This window comes from Herpailurus yagouaroundi, unplaced genomic scaffold, assembly GCF_014898765.1.
Source record: "Herpailurus yagouaroundi ecotype Mexico unplaced genomic scaffold, PumYag 180, whole genome shotgun sequence".
Taxonomy (NCBI): Eukaryota; Metazoa; Chordata; class Mammalia; order Carnivora; family Felidae; genus Herpailurus; species Herpailurus yagouaroundi.
In genome coordinates, this window is record NW_024412411.1 from 24,174,673 (window position 1) to 24,191,458 (window position 16,786).

Here is a 16,786-nt window from a genome sequence, read left to right on the forward strand (position 1 = left end):
TATATTAAAAATCAGCCAAGATGAGAATTGTGTGTAGTTAAAATTATCTTAAAAATCTCTATATTCCTCTTGAAACTATATATCATACTGCTTCACAGCAGGTCCATCCAGTTTCTTCTCCTGGTTATAAACAGATTACTATTATTGGTGTTGTGTGTGTGTGTGTGTGTGTGTGTGTGTGTGTGTGTGTGTGTTTAAGCACCAAACTGGGCAGCTTATACTGTGAAGCCATATAGTACAAATAAGTTATTTTTTTTTAAGCACATAGAGCTAAATTTGCATAAACCATGCATGTGCATTACACTGTAATGTCTTTCTAATAAATCTGAACTGGGAGAAGGAATGAGAAAACATTTATGAAAACAAATGACAAATATGGCTTCAGTAGATACACTAAAGCAACTGTGAACAGTAGGAACATTAAATGAAAGATGATTCTTTAATATGAAAAAGCAGTTTCATGTACATTAGATGGTTATCTCACAAAACTATACCATGTCAAAAGACATTTATCATGTCAATAGGTGGCTTCTACAACAGCAGTAGAAATGATTAACAATGTGACACTGTAAAAGTATCTGACTGCATATGGTTAAGCTATTAAAAACTCTTATATGTATAGTAATTTTTCAGCGCATTTTCATGTTTTTAAATCCTGACAATGATCCTAGAAGGAAGATATTATCTACGTTTAGTTATAAATATCAAAGCCAAATACGCAGAGTTCAAATGACTTACCGAAGATCATACAGCTTGTTAGTGACAGAGCAGGGATTAGAAACCAGTTCTCCTGATTTCCTGTCCAGTGCTACACAATGACTGCTGCCAATATTATATTTGTACAAGGTGGTAAAAACCATGCCTTTAAAAAGTCATTATTTTATCTCTCATTCATGCTAAATTTTAGTTTCATAAAAGAATCACCAAAATAGTTTAGAGTTTACAAACATGCTTTTTAAAAAAACTATTTTTTTAAACAGTTTTTTTTAAATGGTAACAGAATTTTAGTGCACGTGAGCTAGGCCAGTAACTTCTGGAAATTGTCCATCCAATAGGCAAGAAAAGAATGTGTAAAAGAAATGAAAATTTGGGACTTCCCTCTACCATCTTATTGATGACATTGATCACAAAATTTAAGGATTCCCCATTGAGTCCAAAAGTAAAAATTTCAAAAAGTCAGTTTCTAAGGAGAAAAAAAAATTATTTTGGAAAACTGCAGTATTGAATATTTGAAGAAACAAATTTTATTTAAATAAATCAAGTCTCATGTGGCCAACTGCCAAACTTCCAGGGTCTCTCCTCATATTTCAAAATTGCTGTCACTGAAAAAGAAGATAATTTAAATGTGCTTGGCTTCTCTTTTAAAATTATGAATACTTTTACAATGTTAGCTGGGGAGGGAAGAATGATGACAGAGGGAAAGGGTGAATGAACTGAACCTGAGGAGAGAAATGAGAAGGTGAAGCTAGATTGATGAAAATGACATCTCTTGGGTCATCAGAATTCACTCAAAAAAAAAAAAAAAAAAAAAAGAATCCATGCAATGGATGTAATTTCTTTATATGCTGAGTATACACTCAATTTCTTGAAATGAGAATTTAATCAAGCTTCTTTAATAATACCTTACCTTTAGGCAAAGAGAAAAACAAAGAAACTCCAAACAGAAAGCATTAAATAAATGAAGATCAATACGATCACATCTTTGTGCTTCTGTGTGAATCATCACACAAAAGGCATATACAAAAACCAAAAAAAAAAAAAAAAGCATATACATAGCTTATGCAGTCTGCCAAAGAATACAGATTAAAGGTAAAAATCCATATTGTTGTCTCTCACACAGTCATTCTACAACTCAAAGGTACTTGATGATGCTACTTGAATTTCTCATCAAAGGAAATATCGTGTAGCCTAGGCTTTAAGGTTAATTTATCCTGAAGAAAAGATTCATTCTAGGAATCACTTGCCCTGTCAGGTGACAGTTTACATTTTTAAGGTTTGAAGAGCAATGGAACCCCAGGCATTACTTGAAATTTCACCAGAAGGGATGCATTCCTATTTGTAAAACAACACCCTTCTCTGACATTTCCTTTTATATGATAGTTTGGAGAGAAAACCTTAAAGAGGCCAAAGAAATGGTTATTGAATGCCAGCACAGGCTTGGAGCGTGGCGCTATTAGAAGAAATCAACACGGCCTCTGCTTCCACGGACTCACAACCTGATGAAATTACTGGGAATACCAGTATAAACCGGCATAATACATGACTTAAGGGCTACAGTGTTATAATTCTGAGTACGTTCTTTTCACATTGCTGTGGATACATTTATCACAGTTCTTCCACTGGTAGAAAACAGGGCAGCACAACATGACAGAAATAAGAAATGGAAAGATAACAGAGAGAGAAAGATAATTCCCCCCTTTAGAATCACGAGCCAATGCTCCACAATTTCGCAGAGTGAATCCTGCCAGTTTCGCATCCGGGACAACTACAGTATTCATTAAAATCTTTAACACTGAAGGTGGTTCTCTAACTCCAGCAGGGATGGGTGGCAGAGGAAGGATCCTCTCTGCAGTTTACACCAGAGTCATTTTCCGGATTACAAACCTGGCTCTTTGACGGGACGCAGGTAGCCAGCGCAGCACGCCCACCAGTCCGCTACTCTGCCTCGGGCAGAGGGGCAGGGTAGCTGGGAAACCGTACCCTTAGACCGAGCTTCACGATGACGTGCGCGGGACGACACAAACCCCCAGGCCCTAGGGGAGCTCCGCAACCCAGAAAACCAACAAGGGTCTGGAAAGGCCAGAAACCCGCGAAACCACCACTCCAGCTCCTCACTACCAGTCCCGCCCACTTCCCCACCGCGGAAGAAACAAACACCGGGCCCACTGCAGCTCAGCCCAGGGGGCAGGGAGTGCAGAAAGACGCAGAAGAGGCTAGTCCTACCCACCCGGACAGCGCCCGCGGGAATTTTTTCCCCCGCCTGCCGGGAGGCGCGGCTTCCCCGGCTCAGTTAATAAGCCATCAGCAGCCTGAGCGAGAGCGAGTCCCCGCCCCGAGCTGGCCCTGCACCGCCCCCGCGCCCTCACCTTTCAAAGCTCCTCCGCCTCTGCCTCCGCCCCAGGTACCCTCTCCAGACTAGCCACGCTCCTCCTCCTTCCGGGGACCAGGGGAAGTCCCGCCTCTGGGAGGAGCAGGGGGCGGAGCCGGCGGCGGGAGGGGGCATCTTCCGGGAGCGCGTGCTGGGGGAGGAGCGGTCGCCGCGCGTTAGTCAGGGATCGGTGCGGGTCCTGGTTCCAATTGAGGTGGGGAGAGGGGCCCGGCGGGCTGTGAGGGGCCGGGAGGACTGTCCAAGCTAAGCCCAGCGCGGGGAAGTGTGGCTTGCGGTGGAAGGGGTTGGCTGCTGGGGAAGCAATCAAACGTAGCCGTTCCCTTGGGGAAAGGGGCTAGTCCCCGACTCCGTGGCTCTTCCGCTCTCTGCTGTAACTTTGGGGTGTGGCAGGGGCTAGTGACGGACGTGTTTACCCTGGATCAGGGCTTGAAGGAGGTTTGTGGTCACGATGGAGTTATAGTCTTTATCGCGGCCACTGGGGGAATAAAACAAATGTTTGTAATCCGGATTATCCGCGGTGACTTGGGGCCTCCTCTACTGCCCATCTAAGTTAAAGGCCTGTTCCCTCAAACTTCCTTCCCTCTCACCTTCCTCTGCCGTCTCATTGCCGGCCAAGCCCGTCCAGGGACGGGGTCAGGGTCACCAGGTTCCTGGTAAGGTTGAAAGACTGAGGCTGTAAGACTGCTCAAGTGGGTCTGTGTGAAAGAAGGAAGGATTTTGTAGATTGTTTCAGTGTGAGTGTGGGGCAAGGGCCTGAGTCCCACAGCCTCAGCATGTCTGGAAAACGGAAGCGGGTGGTGTTAACTATTAAAGATAAGCTTGATATAATAAAAAAACTTGAAGACGGAGGTTCTTCCAAACAACTGGCAGTGATTTATGGGATTGGTGAGACAACAGTTCGGGATATAAGAAAAAATAAGGAAAAGATTATAACTTATGCAAGCAGTTCTGATTCCACAAGTCTTCTTGCCAAGAGGAAATCTATGAAGCCATCTATGTATGAGGAACTGGATAGAGCAATGCTAGAATGGTTCAACCAGCAAAGAGCAAAAGGGAATCCCATATCTGGACCAATTTGTGCAAAAAGGGCAGAGTTCTTTTTTTATGCTTTGGGCATGGATGGTGATTTTAACCCCTCTGCTGGTTGGTTAACTCGTTTTAAGCAGCGGCACAGCATTAGAGAGATTAACATTAGAAATGAAAGATTAAATGGAGATGAGACTGCTGTGGAAGATTTTTGTAACAACTTCCGAGACTTTATTGAACGAGAGAACTTACAGCCTGAACAAATCTACAATGCTGATGAAACTGGACTCTTTTGGAAATGCCTACCTTCCAGGACTTCTGTGATCAAAGGTAAATGCACTGTCTCAGGGCACAAGTCAATTGAAGAAAGAGTCACTATCATGTGTTGTGCCAATGCAACAGGTTTACATAAACTGAAACTTTGTGTTGTGGGGAAAGCAAAGAAACCTCGCTCTTTCAAGTCAACTGACACCTCAAACCTGCCAGTCTCTTATTTCAGCCAAAAAGGTGCATGGATGGATCTTTCCATTTTCCGACAGTGGTTTGATAAGATCTTTGTGCCACAAGTTCGAGAGTACTTAAGATCTAAAGGCCTACAGGAAAAGGCTGTGCTCTTGTTGGATAATTCACCAACACATCCAAATGAAAATGTCCTAAGGTCAGACGATGGCCAAATATTTGCTAAGTATTTACCACCTAATGTGGCTTCATTGATCCAGCCCTCAGATCAGGGAGTCATAGCGACAATGAAGAGAAATTATCGTGCAGGTCTTCTTCAGAACAACTTGGAAGAAGGTAATGACCTGAAATCATTCTGGAAGAAGCTAACTCTGCTAGATGCACTTTATGAAATAGCAATGGCATGGAATTTAGTAAAGCCAGTTACCATTAGCAGAGCATGGAAGAAGATTCTTCCTACCATAGAGGAGAAAGAAGGCTTGGACTTTGATGAAGAAGATGTTTCTGTGGCTACCGTGGCCACCATTTTACAACATACCAAAGGATTGGAAAATGTGACTACTGAGAACATTGAAAAATGGCTTGAAGTGGACAGTACTGAACCAGGCTATGAAGTGTTAACTGACAGCGAAATCATCAGAAGAGCACAAGGCCAGACAGATGAATCTAGTGAAAATGAGGAGGAGGAAATAGAACTGATTCCAGAGAAGCATATTAATCATGCAGCTGCTCTCCAATGGACTGAAAACTTATTGGATTATCTAGAACAGCAAGGTGATATGATTCTGCCCGATAAACTGGTGATACGTAAACTTCGAGCCACCATCAGAAATAAACAGAAGATGACAAATTCAAGTCAATAATGGCATTTCATTGTTACCATTGTTTTGGTAATTGTGTTTGTAACTCAGTCTCTGCAGTATGGCTTACTTTTCTTTGTGTTCTCAATTCTCAGACACAGTCCTATGAAATAGAGATACAAAAATGTATCTGAAGTGGCTTGAGGATTATGTGTTTTGCATCCTGTGTCTCTTCCTTTATTTGTACAGATAACTGGAAGCTGATTCTGTATAGATACAAATTACCTATACACATGTAGACCTGCAATTATCCCTTCTATTACAGTGGCATTTCCTAAAACTTCTAACAAAAATTATAGACAACGGAACAGATTGAGCACTTTCCTGAAATCTATAGTTCGGTTTATGAGGGCTGCCACAGTAATCTTACTTTGTGGTGACATCTTAAATGGTTATGTTTTGTGTATCTGTATACACTGACAGAATGAGAAATACCTATATTTTAGATTTCGGGGTGATCTGTAATAATTTAAAGTGAAGTCCAATATGAGGAATCTGATCTATGAATTATAAAAATAACTTAGACATCATACTTTTATTCTCTTGCGTTTGTTTAGGTAGCAAGAGGGGGAGAGTTTTCTCGAATGAAGTAAATATAGGAATTGATTACTAAATTAGAAAACTACTTGAAAGTTGATATATAAAAGAGATATTCTGATCTATTTGTAGAAAACTGTGAATTAAAAATTTGGGGAACTTTAGGTTATTTATGAAAAGGGAATAAATAGGCTTGTTTTAATTGGGTCTTATGAATTGGGTAATTATTTATTCATGTAATTATAGTACAGATTTTGTAATGTTACATGTGGTGGTATGAACTCCCACCTTATATGTGGGGGAGAATATTGGGAATTTATGTTTTTTTTTACTGTGTACTTGGAAATGTCTGTAGTTTGAAAAAGTTTATCATGCCTTTCCTTTTTATTTGATGTGAAAAGAAAAAGAAATGAAAGAATAAATTTTGTTATTATTTTTAACAAGCCATAGGTTGAGACCTGTTTTATGAAGAAAGCAGAAATAATTACGGAAAGTAATTTTAAGGAATTTTAAGGAATTTCATGACTTACTCTTTTGACAGTTGTAAAAAGGTATTTATTCCAGAATCCATTAGCAAAATTAAGTCAGAATTTTGCTAAATTTGCTTAGTAAATTTAATGTTTATTCAACACATTGAAAAGACTTTACACGTATGAATATTGGTTTAATTTGTAATTTAAAAGCAATGTGAGTCACCGTATTATTTCATGCTTTGGCCCGTAAAAAATAAAATGTCCTCTCTCAGTTATTTTTTTAAAGGTTTAACTTTTTTATTAAAATATTTTGCATTTTATAGTGCCTTTCTTAGAATTCTAAGACTTCAAAGAGATTTAGCTTTCCCTAATTTCTGTTATCTTCATGATATATGTCCAGATTTTTAAAAAAAGACTTCTGTGATTGGAACTGTTTAAAAATTATTGCATGAATTGCCTCAGTGCACAGAGGAAAAAAAGCATCAGAAGTTAACATACATCTTGAATTAGATAATTATACATTCTGCTATAAATTAAATTGTATATAACAGAATTTTTCATTTTTCTAACATGAAAATATGTATAAAAGCTTCTTGGAATTTCTGTCTGGGTTTGTTCAATTTTTAAAATCAATCTTGTCAGTGAAATTCAGCTGTATCATTGCCACCTAGTGGTAAAATTAACATTACTGTTAAGCTGTGTGGTTCTAAATTTTAATATCTAGTAAAAGGTTCACTGTTTTGTGGCCTTGAGTGTGAATCTTGTGACTCTTTCTCTAGCCTGTGAGAGACTGCTATTGTTTTTTAGATTTATACCTATTTGCTCTTTTCCAAAAGCTGGCAACATGGGTAGGCTACAGTTTGTTTTAGACCCTTTTATCCTTAAACATAAGTATAAAATCTCCCCATTACTGAATATCATGTTATGTTCTAAACAATGTACTTGTATAACCCTCAAATTATGGTGGAAATACTGTTGCTCAGCTCATACTCTTAATTGCTGAAAATCACTTGGCTACAGGTAAGAATTTAAACCCAGGTATTTGATGACAAAGCCTCCACTTGTACTGTCCAACCTAGGCTAACCTTAACCTTTCCAGTCTTTAAATTTTATTTCTTGCCACCAACCTCCCTCCAGACCTGTAACGGATGTCTGAATTTACTTCTCTATTTTCCAGTGCACTTGTGGCAGCAACTGACCTTTCCTTTACTCTTTCATGAGGTTAGTCTTCCTCTTTCACTACTCTGTAACTTTATTTCTGTTTATCTCCAACCTAATAGCATTTGAACTTGGATCATCTGTCTTTTGATTTCAGGTTAGCCATGCTCACTAAGGAGTCTTTCTCACTTAATTTAAAATCCACCATTGGGAAAATAAACAGCTCTTGCAAACATTTCTCTTTAGTTCATGAGACAATCTCAAAGAAATTCGAGGTGTGGGCACAGTATTATACCAACATAGAAATCTTACTGGACCAGAGATACTGGAAACTGCTACTATCAAAACCACATGAGTATGTATGCACTCAGAGCCATACAGATCAAAGGGGGAGACATGAGATGATATGGGGAAAGAGGGAAGGATAGGTTGAAATACAAGAGTTGGTTAGAGAAGGAAAAAAAGGAAATGTGGGCTAAAGTGAGGTGTATTTTGTAATGATGTGTATTGCAGCATCATAGTCCCAGGCTTAGTAGTGTGTGCAGCTCATTCATAGATGGTGCCTGAAATCTCTGCTTTTCTTTTTTTATAGAATGTTAAAAAGTCAGTGCCAAGTTAAATGCATGTGATCAGTAGTTGGGAATGGTTAGTGGATGATGACAGAAGCTATTTGGGTACTTCTTGTATGTGCTCCAAAGTCATCAATACTTAGTTCCCAATTCCTCTTCCCTTAATGTACTGTGTGTTTAGCTTTCTCATTCTCCACTAAGAAATTAGCCACAGACTTAGTTTTCTTACTGGTCTTGCCAGGTTTTCCCCTTGATGAGTCTTGATACAACAACAGTTCTCAGAAAACCAACCTGTATATTAAAGTGTTTCTTTAAACCCATACTCCTGGTAGCCAAGAATTCTGTGGGAGTAGCTTTACCTGTAGGTATTGATAAAGTAAATTAGGAACTTGCTTTTTATGAGAGATTTGGACTTTTGGTGGGTGGTTGGTGAGTGAAGTAGAATTCTTGGCCAGGTTTAAATTTAGTGAATCAAAAATTGGTAGAGTCTTAGTATGTGCGTAAGACTACTGGGGGTGGTGGGTTTAGGAAAATATAAGAGGATGAATGGTTCTTGTCCTTAAAGATCTTGAAATTAATGTGGGAAAATGGTATTTGAGAAACAAAACAATACAAACCTATCTGTTTCGATTGTAATCTCATATAAAACAGCCAACATGATGTGATAGGGACTGTTGAAGGAGACCATCATGATTTATTTTACTTACTCATTTCTTCACTGGCTTGTTCTTTGTATACCCTCTACATTTTAAGCTTTTCTTTGTTCTTGTTTTTTTTACTGATTCTGAGTGACTTTATCCATTTCCTTTTCCTGCATGCTTATGACCCCAAATCTACCTCCAGTCACTGTTTTCAGAAGTCCAGATCTGTATCTTCAGTTGAGAAGCAGGATTTAAGTTTGGAAGGGAAATTAAAATTGTTGCTTTGCTTCCCCACTGTAGTAAACTCTATTAGCATTCTAAGGTCAGAGCTACCTAGGTGGGCTAAGGAGCTAAAATAATTTTTTTATCGAATGCTAAACAAAGCTCATCTTCCTTGGTCTGAAATAGCAAAATAGGTCATTATTTTCTTATCTCTGTCCTCTTAGTTAGCCTTTCCTGATATACACACATGCCTTTGCTTTTGACCATTTGGTCCCACAGGCAGCCGTAGTAGTTTCTGTTTCTGGTATCCTGGTTGCTAGTCAAGTATCAAAATTAGTTTATCATGTTCCAACCCCTCACCTCCTTAAAAGACCATCATTTGTACTCTGTACACCAACTTTATTCCTTAGAAATGTACTCTGTCTTCCCCATTTTAGGCAGCTGGCAACTTCACACAGTAACTAGTCTCATGCAATTAGAAGTTGGGTGTGAAAGAATGCCCAAGGGTGAGCAGTCACTGGGCACACCTAATGTGAGAACTTGTATCTGTAAGGCCTTAGAGTCCATGAGACTTGTAGTATATTGTGAAATGGTTTTTGTGATTTGTGTCTGTTAATACTATAAGATCAAGGATCAATGCTTTGCAGAGTAGTAGACATTCAGCAAACGTGTACTCAGCAAACCCTAAATGTATACTTTTTGTGCATAAGATGTGTCCTAGGCAATGTATGGGATACATGGATAAGACTATCCACTTCAAGAGATTTACAATAGAGAGAAAGATGCAGAAAAAGGAGTGAATTAAGTGTTACAATGCTGATGGAATGCAAAGGCAGGACTCATCAATTCTGATGTGACATAAAGAAGCACAATCTGATAGGAGGAGTGGAGTCGTAACAATTGAGTTGGTCTTGAAAAATAACTGAAATTTGCATTTCCCTTTTGTCTTCAGCCTGTGCCAAATGTGCTCCTGCCACATCATCCCCACTTGAGAACACTGCTATAGAGCTACAAGACTATAGGTATTTGGTCTGCTGTTCAAATTATTGAAGGTAATATTTACAGAATATTTTTTACCACTATTCCAAATTACCCAGCCTCTGGTGGTTATTTTTCTGATGCCTGCTTCCTGATCACAAATGTAATGCCACATACTTGAGATTTTTATCACAGCAGCACCCCACTTCAAGGTACCCATTCCACTATTGATCAGGGTAACTCTAGCTGATGAAACAAACCTCAGAATTTTAGAGACTTATAATAAATCTTTTTCAGCAGTTTTATGATGATAAAGGACTTGGTTGGAGTATAACTTTAAATAGTGATTCACAGATTTAGGCTCCTTCCATCTTGTGATTTTGCATTTGCTAGACTCTTGCAATCTCCTGAATCTAGTCAACAGATGGGAAAAGAGAGAACAAAGAATATACACTGCTTCTTAGAAACTTCCTTTCTCAAAAGTGAAATACATTATTTCAGTTCACATTCTAATGATGAGAATTAATCACCCGGCCCTACCTTGGTATAGGCAATGCTGGAGAATGACTCTCTAGCTAGGCAGCTGCTTCCTAGAGACCACCTTGTACTATGGAAGGGGAAAGCACACATTTAGTGAATAGCCCTTTCTTAAACAAAAAACAAGCAATTCTTATAGAATCATGTAAGGAAGTTTTAAAAAGAATATCAGTGTATGAGTCCAACTCCAAGAGCATCTGATTTAGTTCATCTAGGGTGGCTATAGTGTTTGTTTTGTTAGTTTTAAAGTTTCCACATATCTCTCAGTGTGCGGCTACGGTTGAGAACCATAAGATTAGGAATTTGCGAGGTGCAGAGAAGATTTGGAGACAAGAGAATAACAGGTTCCTCTGATTGACTATGAGGTCAAGACTATATATCAAGACAAAGTAATGAGGAAGCTACATAAATAAGCAAAAGCATGTATATGCACCTGTATGTCTTTGTTGGGGTTAACTATGATATCAGAGGAGAAAATATGGAACTTGGAAGCAGAAGACCAATATTTAAGTCCCAGATTTATCATTTTTCAGTTCTAGAATTTCTAGTTGCTTGTTTTTCATAAGTACCTATTCTTTCATATAGACAATAATCTGTTATTTAAGTGTATTAATTTTACTTATTTGAAAATTACAGTTTGAATTCTCTACAGTCTCTGACCCTTCCCTAACCTTTACTGAGTTTGTAGTCTTTCATGGAGTTGGTACTATTCCAACACTTGGACATTGTTAATTGTGCATTCCTTATGCAGCTGAGATTGCCTGAAACACTATGGTCTCTGCTTAGACAGCACATATTATGGGAAGTATAGAAACATATGTTAAAGTTTGGTTGGAGCCACTGATAGAATATGCAATGGACATTATAACCTGTCAGATGGAGAACTTGGGAGCTTGTTTTCTTTGGACTTCTCTTCCCAGCTTTCACCATTTCATTATATGGACACACACAGTTTTCTCCTGCATAATTTATGGTCCTCCAAAAGTTTACCTTCTTATTTTTAGGATGGCTATACTTTCTTCTTTTAATATTTTATGTATCTTTTTCTATAATGTATGTGATTGATATAAGAATAAAGCAGGGACGCCGGGACGGCTCAGTCAGTTAAGCATCTGACTTCGGCTCACGTCATGATCTCATAGTTCATGGGTTCGAGCCCCACATCAGGCTCTGCTGACAGCTCAGAGCCTGGAGTCTGCTTCAGATTCTGTGTCTCCCTCTCTCTCTGGCCCTCCTCTGTTTGCACTCTGTCTCTCAAAAATTAATAAATGTTAAAAAAAATTTTTTTAAAAGATAAGAATAAAGCACCCAATATCTCCCTTTATCCTGATATCAGAAGTCCTGGCAGCGTGATCTTGGGTGAGTCTCTAAGTCTCTCTGAGTCTCATTATCTCTAAAATGGGGATAATAATTCAGACTGTTAGGAAGAATAAATAAAATAATGAAGAATACTTTGTGAATGAATGCTAGTTTTTATATTATTAATAGGAAGGATTAAAGGACCAGAGGCATCATAGATGATAAGAGTGAGAGAGTAAGTTAATTGAAACAGCAGGAGTTTGTGGTTGAAGGGAAGGATAATAAAGATCAAGATTTGCAACTTTAGGTATTCACAATGTGTTGAGGCAATGTATACAAATGGGCTCTGGCATTCCTTTTTCATTGCTCTCTGCTTTCTCTTATTACTATATGATGTGGGGACTAACCCTTTTACTCACATTCTAAATCAGAAGACACTTTTTTTCCCCCCACATTACAGTTGACCCTTGAACAATGGGTTTGAAGTATTTGGGTCCACTTATATGAGAATTGTTTACAGTACTGCAAATGTATTTTACCTTTTAATTTTCTTTTCTCTGTCTTAATTTATTGTAAGAATACACTGTATAATACATATAATATACAAAATATATGTTCATCAACTGTTTATTGGTAAAGGCTATTAGTAGTTAAGTTTGGGGGAAGTCAAAAGTTATATGTAGATTTTTGACTGTGTGGGGCGTCAGTGCCCCCAAACCTTGCATTTTTCAAGGATCAATTGTATAATTATGAAATATTTGTAGATTCTTACTTTAAGGACAAATCCTGAAGGAGAAAAGGACATTTCAATTAAGTCCTAAAGGTAGTGAAGGAATAAAAAGATCAATTGTGGTTGAAAAGCCCTTTCATGGGGCGCCTGGGTGGTTCAGTCGGTTCAGCAGCCAACTTCGGCTCAGGTCATGATCTCGTGGTCCATGAGTTCGAGCCCCGCGTCGGGCTCTGTGCTGACAGCTCGGAGCCTGGAGCCTGTTTCAAATTCTGTGTCTCCCTCTCTCTGACCCTCCCCCTTTCATGCTCTGTCTCTCTCTGTCTCAAAAATAAATAAACTTTAAAAAAAAAAAAAAAAGAAAAGAAAAGCCCTTTCAGGTATACACACTAAGATTTAATGGAAAAGTTAATAAAGTTTCAAGGAACAGATAAAAAATCTGAAAAGGAGGAAGGGGATATTGAATAGATTAGTGACAAGCATTTGGATAATCGTTTGTCTCTTTCTGAATGAAGGAAATGAAAAATAATAAAACAGGAGTAATAATGATGGCAGATTCGTTTTGAAAACTTATTTAACAAATATGATCACACTGGGATGATTTTAAGTTGAGAGAAGTTTATGGTTTCAGTTTACTACTGAAAAGAAAGCAGTGGGAGTCTGCCTTTTCACTAAAAGCATTTTCACAAAAGGTAATAGAAATGATTGGTATTTGATGCCATTCTGGAATTAAAAGAATAAATAGCATTAAGCAGTCAAGTAGCTCTTCCATTCTCCCTTTTTACACATGTCTAAGACCCTGTGTGCATTTGTCTAGTATTATAAATTGACACAAGTAACAGGGATTTGTCTAGCATTAGAAATTGACACAAGCAATGGAATTGTCAGTACATATGTGAGGGGGAACAAGTGCCCAAATTTCATTCTTTTATTTAATAGGGCTTTTCTTGCATAAGGCATGTAAAGAAAAGTCTTTGTTGCAGAGATGTATGAGGGCTCCATGGGAACTGAAAACAAGGCTGCATTTGATCATATAGTCAAACACCACTATTATTTCCTATTTTGATTTAAGTAGGACTAGCTTTTCTTTCTTTCTTTATTTCTTTTTTTTTTTTTTTTTTGGTTCTGTGTATTACAGATGTTTTAACAAATGAAATAAAATTGAATGCCATGTGGAAAAATCAGTTATCCAGGAAATAATTTTTAAGCTGTATTTGTTCCCTCATTAGCAGAATTTTCTGTTACCTAATCTTAATAGGAAAAATTATGTTTCATATATTAAACAATCAGATGTCTCTTAAACATTTGCCCCCTTTTAACTTGAGGTCTTTGTTAGTTCTTTTAATGTCACTCTGACATCTTATCTTTTATTATTTGTTCATTTATTCATTCACCTCAAATATTTATCTACCTATGAATATTTACCTAGTTCATAACCAAAATTTTAAATAATTATCCCCTAATTTCTTCTTGATTTGTGTAATTATTAACTTGAAATTAAATCCTTATATATTTTGTATTTTAGAAAAATGACTAATATTAGGTGGGTATACTACTTCATTGATCAATGAGGTGATGGAGAGAGATACTCAGAAAGATTGATGATTAAAAAAAAAACTTTTTAAAATTCTATTGATTTTTTTTTTGAGAGAGAGAGAGAGAGAGAGAGAGAGAGAGAGAGAGAAACCAAGCACATGAGTGGAGGAGGGGCAGAGAGAGCAGGAGAGAGAGAGAATCCCAAGCAGGCTCCATGCTGTCAGCACAGAGTCTGATGTGGGGGTCAAACTCACAAACTGTGAGATCATGATGTGAGACAAAGTCAAGAGCTGGAGGCTTAGCTGACTGAGCCACCCAGGCGCCCCAGGTTGATGATTTTTGATGAGTTTTAGCATTCAAATTGGTTTTAAAACCAGAATTATTTTGAGATTGTCATTTTGAAATGCATGTAACACATAACATTTATTCATTGATTTATTTGAGTGATAACAAATATTCTTGTTCACACACAGTTAAGATATTTATTTACAATACCCATTTTATATTACCTAGAGATTATTTGATGGTTTTAAAATAGAAAAAAATTCAAATACAAATAAAAGTAGAAAGTTGAAGAAGAATGCTCAATAATGATTAGACTCTATAAGTATTAAAATATCTACTATAGGAGTTTAATTTTAACTGAGTTTTCATAAAAGCTCTCCCAACATAATGGATATTTTCTTGAGTTGCAAGGATGCCTGGTCTTTAATACTTTTTTTGTTTTACTTTTATAGTCATGATAGATGCATTAACAGCTATATATGCTATGGCTTGACAGAGTTGCCTTCTAACCAAGCTATTGTCATCATTCTTGGTTAACTAGCTTGAATATATGAATTTACCCCAATTAGGATATAATTAGGCTAATCCTGATTTGGGTTGACAAAGAGCCTTGCAGGTATTCTAAAGACAAAATTAATTTTCAAGGGTTCAATATATTTATTTGTTCATAACAGTGTAAAAAGTTACATAGCATTTTTAAAAAGCATAATACACAAAAGCTTCAAATAAAAGTAGATGTTCATGACATTTATTTTCTGTTTACCACATTAGGACACCTTTTCCTAATCTTTAGCATTTAATAACATTTAAAAAAATATACTAAAGGAAAAAAAAATCCAAGCATGAATGACTGTGATGAATTCTATCATCTAATGAAATAAAGTTTATTAAAGATGACTGATGGTGTCCTTTTTCCCAAATCTGCTCAACACAAAATGTGTAGGATGGACAAGAATGTGGTTTGTGGGAGCCAATGTAGAAAATGCTTGAATGGTTAAAAATCAACCAGTAATTAACAAAGTGTACATTAACAGTATAATACTTAGTGAATATTTACAGGAGACTTACATATGCCTGACATTGCTCTAAGTACTTGGAACTTAGCAAGAGACAGCTATATATCGTTCTTAGCTCATGGTTACATACAACAAACTATTTTATTTCCCTATGGACCAGCTAACAACAGGGAGTGAGTTTGTGGCTCAATAAAAGGCTTAAATTGGTGCTAGAGTTGTCTCCAGATATAAAGAACTTCCTCTGGAACTGGTAGAGCTAATTAGACTGCCCTTCACTAAACTGTTAGAAGAGGGTCAGTCACTGCATTGGTTGTTGGATGAGATGCCCTTTTCAACTCCAACGCTCCATGATTCTTTTACACTGAAGAGTTGTAGGGAGAGTACTGATCAAATTAGCAAACAGGAATAAAAATACTTTCAGAAGCTTTCATTTATGCATTCAGTGAATATTTACTTGGTGCTAACTATATATCAGACACTGTTTTAGCGCTTGGGGATCTAGCTTTTACAATAAGTATGGTGGGTTTTGGAATGTAAATCTTCCCTTTGATTTCTGTGGTTTCAAAGAACCACATTTTGCCATCAAAATATGCCTAATTATAGAATCTAAAAAAAAAAAAAAAGAAATCCAGAAAGAATTAGACAACAAACATAATGAGACAGATAATATGACTCTTTCGATAACCTTTTTTGTTTAAATTGAATTTCATAAGGACTTGTTGTTTCTGGCACTTAGGACAAGATTGACCTTTTCCTCTCATCCATTTATAATTACTAACTGCCTAGTAGTGCACTACTAGGTATTTATCCAAAGGATATGAAAATGCTGATTTGAAGGGGAACATGCACCCAAATATTTATAGCAATATTGACAATAGCCAAATTATGGAAAGAACCCAAATGTCCACCAATTGATGAACGGATAAAGAAGATGTACACACACACACACACACACACACACACACACACACACACACAATGGAATATTACTCAACAATCAAAAAGAATGAACTCTTGCTATTTACAGCAATGTAGACGGAACTAGAGTGTATTATATTAAGAGACAAATACATGATTTCACTCGTGGGATTTAAGAAATACAACAGATGAACATAGGAGAAGGGAAGGCAAAATAAGAAAACAGAGATGGAGACAAACCATAAGAGAATCATAAATACAGAGAACAAGCTGAGGGTTCATGGAGGGGGGATGGGCAGGGGGGATAGGCAAGATGGGTGTTGGGCATTGAGGAGGGCACTCTTTGGGATGAGCACTGGGTGTTATATGAAAGTAGTGAATCACTAGGTTTTACTCTTGAAACCAATATTACACTGTATATTAACTACTTGAATTT

At 37.4% G+C, this 16,786-nt stretch overlaps 1 protein-coding gene and 1 long non-coding RNA gene across 8 annotated transcripts in view; one reads left to right on the forward strand and one right to left on the reverse strand.

Annotated features, from left to right (window-relative positions):
• The window catches only part of CCDC82 (coiled-coil domain containing 82), a 34,829-nt gene extending 31,638 nt beyond the window's left edge, over positions 1-3,191 (reverse strand). For 2 of the 6 annotated variants that reach the window (XM_040489694.1, XM_040489695.1), the window contains exon 1: positions 3,087-3,191. The gene's annotated coding sequence lies outside the window, so the exon portion shown is untranslated. The other 4 variants (XM_040489691.1, XM_040489690.1, XM_040489693.1 and 1 more) reach the window with 4 other exon arrangements.
• Positions 3,192-3,222: 31 nt separating this feature from the next.
• Positions 3,223-16,786, forward strand: part of LOC121039461 (uncharacterized) — a 51,854-nt gene continuing 38,290 nt past the window's right edge. For both annotated transcript variants that reach the window (XR_005794813.1, XR_005794812.1), the window contains exons 1-2: positions 3,223-3,302; positions 10,007-10,106. This is a non-coding gene — a long non-coding RNA (uncharacterized LOC121039461). The remainder of the gene's footprint in view (positions 3,303-10,006; positions 10,107-16,786) is intronic.